The following is a 10930-nucleotide window of genomic DNA, read 5'->3' as shown; positions in this document are numbered from 1 at the left end:
CCATGGCATAAAAAAATGAGTGGTAACAGAGACAGGATCCAAATATTTGCTCTTTGATCTGGAAAATCCACACTAGGAGTGTGTTCCTTTTTGCCTAGAGCAGACAAAAAGGTAAATGGTTTACTAACTAGAGTCATCCCTTCATTTCAAAGGTGAAAGCACAGAGAAAGAGAGCAAAAGCATCTCCATGCAGGAGCAGAGACACAGTCACACAAAGTCCAGCATCCTTCTTCCTTCCTCCCTCCTTCCAGAAATAATCCAACACCACCAGGCACAGGAGACTCTGTACGAAATTTGAAGTGGAAGTTTGGTTCCACTTCTGGAAGATTCAGCATTTGGATTGCATTATGATGTGCCTAAAAGCTACCTCTGTAAGAGAATGACTCATATTGCCAACTGTCCAGGCACTCATTGAGCATATGCTGAGTTTTTTCGGTGCCTTCTCTGCCACGATGACTCTGGTGCAAATGTTCTCTGCTTGGAAATTGATAACAGCTTTAGGGACTCATAAGGATTATGACTGAATAGCTCTCTTCTGTGGTTCTCCTCCTAATCACAGGGCAACTGGTGTGACAGTGCCAGAGCTGATGAAGGATGATGGGAGGGTGCTGGAAACCAAAGTCATTATTACTCTTATTTGTATTGTCACAGGAGCAAGAGGCTGAGATCAGGGCTCCACTCCATTAGTCACTATAGTGGTACTTCGTGACACCATCTTGACCTTTAAAGAAATGGAAAGAGAGGCAAAATGAGTTATTCAGAGCCAGAAACACAGATCTGATCTGGAGACCAGACCCATGGGCAAGACAAGATCATCTCTTTCTGTTGCAGTGTAACACTGAGAGGGCATTTTTCCTGCCTGCTGCCATCAGCCTGGATAAGATTTTGCATGGGTGAAGGGACAACAGCCCTACTGCTGGGTCAGCTACCAAGGGAACCTGCTCCTAAGGCAGATAAATGAAAGGTTTTGGAGAGCTCATGTGCAAGAGAGGCTGAGATGGTGGGGTGACCTGGCGTGCCCATGATGAGGTCCTTATAACGCGCTCTTTGTTGGAGAAACGGAGAGAAGAGTTGGAAATTTCAGGAAAAACAAAATAAAACAACCCAACAACACATCTTGTCATGAAGTCCTTCCATCTGCCACAGAGCCACGGTCATTGTTTAAGCTCCTGGTCTCTGTCTGGTTGCTGTTGTTTGTTGTTGCCAACGCAGCCAGACCCAGGAAGGGAGGAAACTTGGATGGCAGACAGACAATGTGTTTTCCCTTCAAGGCAGGGTGTGAGCTGGGGCTGGCTACAATAACACTTTCCACTTTCCCCCTTCAGGGATCTCCTTCTGCTTCAGACAGGGAAGACAGGATAAACAGAGCGACAGGTCAACCGCAGTTCTTGGCTCAAGGGAGCCATGACTGCAGAGAGAAGAACCCGCTTGGAGACCGGCCCCTGGCAGTTGACTGCTGCTTACATCTTCCCTTGTGCACCACTCCTTGGGAAAACCAGTGCTCCTCTCCCCATCATCTTCCTTCGCTTTGGCTTCCTTCAATTTGGGACGTCCTTTGGTTTTGTGCTCCTGCTTAGGACCTCCCTGTGGTTCTCAGGTCTTCTGCAGTGCATTCTCCTCTGGGGAGTGCATGCTTGCTTCCCTCACATCTCTTCTGACCTCTAGTACACCACCACGCTCCTTGTTGACACACCTAATGTTAACCTGAGGAATGTCTTCCTCGGGGCTGGGAAGAGTGAATCAGTTTCTTTCCTATTTTAAATTTTGCATAATATAAAAAAGAATTCTGAGCTCCACCCTGCAGAAATTGAAGCTTACTCATTGCCCCACGCTCCCCCAGGCTGAAACTCCCTGCCTACCTCGCCAGTTTGAATAAATCACTGCAGCTCCATTTCAGAGAAACTGGGCTGCATCCATGAGCCCAGAATGTCCCCTTTTTCCTCTCACTCCTCCAGCTCTTCCCTTGTATCCTACACATAACATTATCTTAAAGGCTGATGAAGGACGTTGTGATGTGATCCATGCCAGAGGAATGGATAATTCTTGCAGGTGAGTACGAATTGCTTTGCCTCCTGCCACAGGGACTGTCCAGTACAGTTTGGTGTATGCATGGTAGGGACCCTGACCTGCTAGAAATCCAACCAAACCCAACCAGAAGCCCTCAGAGGGTCTCTGCAGAAGTCATCTGAGCATTGGCTCATCACAGCTTGCTATCCTTTCAAATGGTAATCCTCCAGGGCAGGCTACATCATGGCATTTAGTAACGCAAGCCAGCTCCTGGAGGACTGATCCCTCCTGCAACCCCTGATTCATAGTTTGCACATCCTCCATGAATAAGCAATGAACCCTTTCTCTTCCGCAAGGGCAGTACCTTAGAGATAGCACTGTCGGGGTAATTTACCTGACAGCAAACTTGCACTTTTCCTTCCTTTGATTTCCACCCAGTTTTCAGGCAATGACCTTCCCTAAATCAAACATTTGCTGAGGTTGCACACTACAGCACTTGTCGTTCTGAGCTAAATTTATGGTGCAGGACTGGATTCAGGAGACCAGTGGTCTCTCCTGTTTAGACTTTGGTGGAATGGTGAAATCTTTTCAGTGAATCTATTTGTAGAGAGGGGTGAAAAGGGAAAGAAGTCGCCGAAACATTCTCTAAAATCATCTGAGCTTTGTCAAAGTGTTTTTGCCAGAAGGATCTCAGTGCTTTTAATATCACCGTATTTTGCTATGATTCTATTTTAGATTGTCCCCATTTTTTTCCCAGTTAAAATGCCTGTTTGTTTTTAATGCCGGAAATACCTGGCTGTGAAATATTTTAAGTATTTCCTTACAGTATGTTTAGGTCCAAAGTGACATATCTTATCCAGGTCCAAGGAAACTTTTTTACTAAACATGCATTTTAAAGGATTATTTTTCTATTTTCAATTAACAAGAATTCGAGCCACATAGTGCCAGTGTGCAGATACTTTTTCAGGCCTTTTCAGAAAGAGATTTTCTTAACTCATTTGTTTTCGTGTCCATATTCCCTGGGAAATGTATGTACATGAGTATAGGTGTGTCTAAAAGACCAATTTATCACAACTTTATTTCCAATTCTTCTATCAACAAAAAATGTGACCTTGGTAAATCCCTTATTTTTCAGCCATCGGCAGGAGTGGTGTAAAGCCACAGTGACTAATGTACGCACACTGAAGGTGGTTTGCTAATGCAGGTCCAGCATGGGCTATCAGGGACCTGCTATTCTTAGCTGCTTGGCCACCAGAAGCTGACCCCATGCTTCCTCGTACTGTGCATGGGAAGGATCTGCAGGAGGTGAGGACATCTGCAAGTAGCAGCGCCTGCTATCAGGGCCATTCTTCCTGCTCTGTGTTTCACACGCTTCAAATATTTGTAAGCTCTTGTATCATAAATGAGTCCAAGTCCATTCCTGGCCTTTATCTCTTTTCCCCTTCCATTACTACTTGGCATCTCCAGACCAGCAGTTTCGCTGCTGCTTTCTGGCACAACCAGGGGCAGTCCTGCTGCCTGCTTCTATGTCCTCCTCCCAGTCACTATAAAACCCTTCTACTAATGGTACATATCTATGATGGCGATTGCTCTTTCCTTTCTCCACCCTCTGGCAGAGTAAGAAGAAGGTGACATATGTGAGGAGGATGAGGGAGCAGTGACCTAATCCAAGCCAAATAACCTGGGATCCAGTGCTAAGCTGCTAATTACTTGCACTTTTCAAAGGACAGGATAGCAACTGCTCAAGTGTTTCCTGGAAACAATTTCTCTCTTTCTTTTCCATCTACTTTTTTGAGCCTGTGGACAAGTCTGGAACAAGCTCCCGCCCAGGCTGTCTCCAATCTAAGCCTCCTTGGGCTTGCCACGCAACGTGTTGATCATCGCTGCGTTGGCCTGCACAGAGAGCAACATCACAAGCAGCCTTTCAGTGCAAGCCAGAGCTCACTGTGGATGTCTCCCGGGAGAGTCAGCTCCACCTTGAGTCATCCAACCTCATAAGTCTGCTGTGAGCAAGGCACTAAGCTCCCTCTATGGAAAGCTAATCAATAGACGACTGCAGCTTCAACCCATGCCTAGTGAGTGCTATTGGAGGTGCTCTGGGACATCCCAGTGGTGTTTGGTGGCTACTCCAGAAGGACACGTGTCTTGCATAGGCCAAATGTTATAAAGCTCAGAGTCCTTTGTGTATTTCAGATACCTCTGAAACCCTATCTAATCCTATTTATGGTCCTGTCTAATGATACCTGATGATACTTAATGCCGATGCTTAAGAAACCGAATCTTGAATCCCTGAGAACAATGAAGAAAGAGAGAACACTCAATGTTAGAGGGAAATAAAGAAATGGATGAATAAAGAAGGAGATGAAGGAGAGAGAATGGATGGGTGGACAGATGGGTGGAGGATTTTCTATTATTTCCAGTGATTCCCAGCTAGATGGCTAAGGATGAGGTAAGCAGAGGAGGTTCTTCCAGCCCACATTCGATTTCTACCCATTCAAGGGAAAATCTATAGTGCAGGATTTCTATGTAAAGAGCTGTAGGTTCAATTTCTCTTTAAACCTGGGCCTGGCGAGCCTTGTGCATGCTGCATACTTAAAAATAGAGGCCTGGAATAAATCCTTATTTGACAAATATAAAAAACTCAGTTGAGATCAGTTGTTTGGTGGGAAAGGACCTGAAGTCTCAGGATGAAAGGAGAAATAGCAGCATGGATGCAGAGCTGGTTGAGATGCTGGAAGAAAATCAGGAAAATAGGTTTTCCCCATGGGAAAAGCTAACAATAGGAGCTTTGAAATGTCATCTCAGCTCTTTTCCCAAGTAGTGGATTGAATAAGTGGAAGAAGAGAAAGAGTGGTGAGGTGGCTTGTTAGCAGGGGACACTGAAATTAGATGCCACTCTATTAGATGTGTTACTCTGAGTCAGCTGCTTGAGGCTCCTTCTCAGCCTCTGTCTTCTCAGTTTTGTCTTCTTGCTAACAGCACGGCCTATCAGCCAGCTGTTCAGCATTCTCACCCTTCATCATGGCCACAGTTCATTATGTCTCTTCATTTAAAGTAATTAGGTGCAAAACTGAGGTGCAACTCAAGCACTCAGTGACCGGGCCAACAGCAGATGCTGGTGGACCCATGCTGTCCTGACCTCCCGACCCGTTAGGATCATCAAGTCCAATTCCTGGCTCCACGCAGCACCACCCAAGAATCAGACTGTATGTCTGAGACCATTGTCTGTATATTGGATAATAATAATAATAGTAATAATTATTAGTCACGGGAGTTGACAATGACCATGTCCCTACTGCACGTCAGCACCCTGTGGGCTGCTCAGATACTCATTTAAGCATCGCCACGCACCTTCTATTCCTCAAATGCTGACTCTGCAAGGTCTCTGTTCTGCCTTGTGCTTTCCATCTTCTGCAAACTGGCAAGAAGAGCACACCTTGTCCACAGCTCCCCTGCCAGGAAGCTACCCACAGATCAAAGTGGAACCACTGTTTATTTATGCTCTCTTTCAGTACAGATACATCACCTTTAGAGATCCCATACCGCTCCCACTACTCCCACTGCTATGGGATGAAGAAGCATCATCTATCACTTAAAGCACTGCTGTTTCCTTAGCAAATCTGGCCAATGCATTTCACCTCTCAGGGCATTCCTCATTAATATATAGATAAGACTCAATGGGACAATTGTGCCCAGCCAGCTCATCCTGCACCCAACCCACTGAGCACCCGGACAGGCAGATGCTCCTCCTGCACAGCCTGAATTTCCAGTCTCCCTCTGCCTCTCAGCTGGATCACCACAAAACACAGCTCTCCTCTTGTTTTGCTTTCGGTAGAGACTTGGAAAACTTATCATCCCAAGCACGCGTTGTTATTTTGCTTTAATTACATGGGCTGCCTTTTATTTTGAACTCTGTTTGGCTTTTTATTCTGATGGATCTTTTAGTGCTCTCTGGGCATTGGTACTCTTGTTTGTGAAACAGCCGGAGAGCTGTGGCTGGTGGGTGCCATAAAAATCAAATGCATTATTATTATTATTATTGTTATTATGGTGACTTGCTGGCTAAGCATACACAGCCTAGGAATGAAAAACATCCCTGTTATGTCAAGAATGGGGAGAAAACAAATGCGCTCTTCAGCATTAAAAAAAAAAATGCAATAATAAAGCAAGCTCTGATTTCAAATAGACTCTCAATTGGTTGTGAAAACATGTGTATTTATTTAAGCCAGCAGTGTCGCAGATAACAATCTATTACATGGTTAATTTTCAATGAATATGTTTCTAATAATCAGTTGATATATAAACATACAATAACTGTCATATTAAAGCTTGCATCAGATTTATAAGATAAGGATTTTGCTGTGCTGCTATTTCAAATTCGAGATGATTATCAAAACCAGCCCAACCCAAAGATTAGTGAGTGTTTTTATCACTCCCACACTGCTCTCGTTAATTCTTAATAAATCTGCTTTCAATAATCATTTCTAAATACGCAATTGCTTCTTTATTGCACTGGAACCGAATGATGATTTCGTTGAGGGAATTGCAACCCGAGCAGGTCTCAGCTCCCATTCACGAGATGCTGCATGCTGGTGGCAAGGCTTGGGATTGCTGGGCTTACCAGTTCGGGTCTGATTGCATGCTTTGTCCTCACATGCAGTGAGGATGCACAGGAAGAGACCTGCAAAGCTTGCAAACCCAAGCTGCCATCCTGTTCCAATGGACAGAAGGGGAACAGTCCATGGATGACACATGGGCCTGTGAGTTATCATCAGGCCTGCTGACCTCCTGCAGCACTTAGAATCATAGAATCACAGAATCATTAAGGTTGGAAAAGACCTCTAAGGTCCCCAACCCCAACCCATCCCAATCATGCCTACTAATGATGTCCTCCAAGTGCCACATCTCCACAGTTCTTGAGTACCTCCAGGGGCGGTGACTCCACCACCTCCCTGGGCAGCCCATTCCTATGTCTCACCAAAACTTGAACCCCTTTCTCTGTTACCTGTTTTTATGTGTGAGATGGTGTCATGCCCAACACGGTCTGCACTTGGGTATATGAGCACCGTCTTTTGCATGCTGAAGGCATGGGGATCTGGCCAAGAGACCAGACCTGAGGGAAGAACCAGGGCAAGTTGTCCAGCACAGACCTTGCTCAGCACAACCACCCTCTTTTGGGAGTGCCAGCTCCTTGCTGCAAGAATTTCACTCAATAGCTTGGCAGCGGGCAGGACTCCAAACACTTCATGTTTTACAGCATGCTGCTGCCAGGTATTGCTTCCCCTTGGCAGCTCTTCAAACCATGAGCCATGTGCACAGGTTCAACATTTCAGGTCTGGTGAGAAGAGGATCAGGAAGGGGAACAGAAAAGGAGCAGGGCTTGACCAGGATGCCGAGCCCTCGTACTGGAGTCTGGCTCCAGGTTAGCACAGCTACAGCAGATATAGCTCTAGGGCTGAGCCCCGTGTTTCGACATGCATCTCCTTTCATTTCCGAGGCAGGAAGGCCCAGCCCTGGGAATAGTTAAGAGTTGACAGAGTTATGGTTTTACAGCAATGCTGCTCTGCCAACACAGACAGCAGATGAGCAGCCCAGCACCCTTCACCTCTTCCTACTTGAAGTTTCAAATATACTTCAGTGCATGGGAGAGAGTATGAGATGATGTCCTCAGAGCAAGGCCCTCATTTTAACTAAGACAGAGGCTCAGGAAGTTCAGGAAGCCCAAACCAAGAGAAATGTTTGCCCCTGCCTGCTGTAGCTGCGTCCAGGACTGGGGCCCCCAGCAAAAGAAAGACACAGAGCTGTTGGAGTGGATCAAGAGGAGGACCAAGAAGATGCTCAGAGTGCTAGAGCATCTCTTCTATGAAGAAAGGGTGAGGGAGTTGGGCTTGTTTAGCATGGAGAAGAGAATGCTCTGGGAGATCTCACTGCGCTTGCCAGCACTTGAAGGGAGCTTATGAACAGGAGGGACTGACCATACGTGACCTGATAGTGATCGGACAAGGGAGAATGGTTTTAAACTAAAAGAGGGGAAATCTAGGTTAGATGTTAGGGAAAAATTCTTCACTCAGATGATGGTGAGGCACTGGCACTGCTGCCCAGAGAAGTGTTGGTGCCCCATCCCTGGAAGTGCACAAGGCCACGGATGGGGACCTGGGCAGCCTGATCTGCTGAGTGGCAACCAGCCCATGGCAGGGGTGGAGCTGGAAGGGCTGTAGGGTCCCTTCCAACAGAAGCCATTCTATGATTCTACAACTTGTCCCCCTTGGCATGGGACATGCATGGTCTGCCATGGGCAGATCCTGAGAACAGATCAGCCACCAACGAGGACTCATCTCTGAAATCTTCTGCTACGACCTGAAAACCGTTCCACACATGAGACACGGGTTCTTGTTCTTCTACCCAGTGCATCTCTCTGCATCCCAGATTGTTTGTTCTGCTCTCTCCCCCTCAGCCTCCCGCTGTGCACAGCTTGCCTGGCGACGCCAGCACCCTTTGCAGAATGGCCACGAGCCCACGGTTAGAAAGGGCAGCTAAAAGCAACACCTTCAAAGACACAGTGCTTGCAAAAATCCTTTTCCAAGGGGCTCACAGGGATATTTGCTGTGTCCGCGTTCTTCACACAGGGGGACTGTGGGCAGAGTCAGCACCAGAGACAGATGCTGCATTTTTCTCCCTTTCTCTCTCCTTTTTTAGCGTTCCTGTCTTGTTTTGTTTTCTGGCAAGCTGGACTGAACTCCAAGAGTAAGTGCAATCCCTGCTGCTTCAGCACTTCTCCCTTCTCCCTATAAAGGGCGGCTCTGCTGTCATCTTCCAGGCTGTCTGAACAACTGTCAGGCTGATGGGGATGGCTTGCATTACTGCTGTCCCGGAAAAGAAGGGAAGGAATGAGAAAGGGCAGTAAGAGAGCGTTTGTTTGAGTGTTGGGCATTAACTTTTCTACCAGTTTTTTAACATTTGATTTTAGTTAAGGAGCTTATAAACATCTGAACTTCATTGATGGCAACAAGAAACTAGTGGAGACAGAAAGAACCAGTGAAGAGAGCAGGAAAGGGGAGAGGAAAGGTTCTTGCCAGCTCTGAGAAGAAGCTTTTTGATAATATGAGGCAAGTTCCCCATCATTCTTCTCTTAGGATTCTTCTAGGTTAAAATATTAGAATCATGGACTCATAGAATATCCCAAGCTGGACGGGACCCATAAGGATCACTGAGCCCATACTGCTTCACTGAGAGAAGAGTTTCCTAAAATTATGCCTTTCAGAGATTCCTTATCTTCCTATAACTCTAGATGGGGGTATTCCAGATCACAAAGAGAGAAAGAAAGAGTTATTTTCACCAGTTGTGCAACCTCAGCCTGGCAAACTGAGATGCAGGATATGGCTGGGAGGAGGAGAAGAGGGGGAGGAATGGAAGTCTTGGTGTATATATAAATGTTCAGGTGCCAGTCTTCTAAATTGGAAATCCGCTGGCCAGTTCCCATTCGATGAAACAGAGGAAAGGTCTCAGAGATGCCCACCTACAGCAAATGTTTGCACCTATTTATGCTTTTATAGAGTGAAAATTGTTGATGTAATCACGACCACCTGACCATCTTCCAGAGCACCTATCCTCTTAAGTACTCTTGAAAACAAAATCTCATTTGTTTTTCTAGGAACAGCCTACATGTCCTTTCTGGTACCATTTATATCCCTGTTGGGAATAAAGCCAACTACTCATTGCATCATTCTGTCTTGTTAAGGAATTCCCGGCCTTGTTAATAATAATCCATCATGCCACAAGACAGAGAGGGCCTGTAGAGGAGAACATCACTGATGAAGAGCTGTGGGAAGAAGCCAACAGGCCTTTCTTCATCTGTGTCAAAGGGACAAGAGTGAAAAACACCTGTCAAGGCAATTATGGGCAAGGGCTTGGTCTCGAAACACTATATGGACCTGAAAGCAGTCAGCAGAAATGAACACTGCCTAAAACTAAGTGCCTTTTCTCAAATGTTTTATTGAACTGGGGTCGTGTCAGGTTAAGTTAGATGTGAATTTAGAAGTTTTCCTTTCCTAAAAAAAAAAATAGATAATTCTCATTTGGGGGTTGGTCAGAAATTTCAGGAATTTCCACAAATGCAGAGAGCCACATCTGGAAGATTTCTCTTTTTTTCTAGTGAATGGCACTTCTGCCTAAGAAACACAAATTGAAGACTACGGGTTTACATTTGATATTAAAAGAACAGCAAAAAGAAAAGAATGAAAGAGTAAAGAGAAATGAGATGACACGTAGGCAGAATTTCATCCTCCTTCTCAAACTCTTGCTTTGCAAGCTTTATTTTCTGCAGACCTGGAGGGAAAAATGCCAAAATAAATGTAAGGTCACCAGGTGAGAAAGTCCTCTGTCACAGGAGCAAGCCTCAGGTCATTCAAGGGACCTTCAGAAGCGATTGGTGCTGCTTTGTCTTCTCCCAACATGGAAATTTTGGTGGCTTGTTCATCAGAAATGTCAGCAGTACAGCCTAGGGTCACCTTTCCGGGAAAGGTCAGCCTGGCGCTCCACCAGAAAGTGCCATTTGCCTTTATCTCAAAAATAGCACAGAGATATTCAGTCGACCCATCCCATAAAAGAGCTGGTTGGTGTTCTGGTCCCTTGCTTTGGAGATGGACACCAGTAAATGGGCCATTGAGGTTGGAAGAGTTTCTGCCTTAACAGGTAGAACTGGGCATTGTCACTTTCCATGGGCCATTGAGGTTGGAAGAGTTTCTGCCTTAACAGGTAGAACTGGGCATTGTCACTTTCCATTCTGAAAGTGATAGAAATGAGCTCTGGGAGACTGGATAAAGTTTGCTTTCTCTGCCTCACCTCAGGCCATGGGAAGAGAAAGTGCAATTTGTCTCTGTCTGATGATAATCCCAGGAAGATCTGCAACTCTGGAAATGTTTCA

This window comes from Numida meleagris, chromosome 4 (assembly GCF_002078875.1).
Source record: "Numida meleagris isolate 19003 breed g44 Domestic line chromosome 4, NumMel1.0, whole genome shotgun sequence".
Classification (NCBI taxonomy): Eukaryota; Metazoa; Chordata; class Aves; order Galliformes; family Numididae; genus Numida; species Numida meleagris.
The sequence above is the reverse complement of the archived record's forward strand: the minus strand, read 5'-3'. Positions refer to the sequence as shown.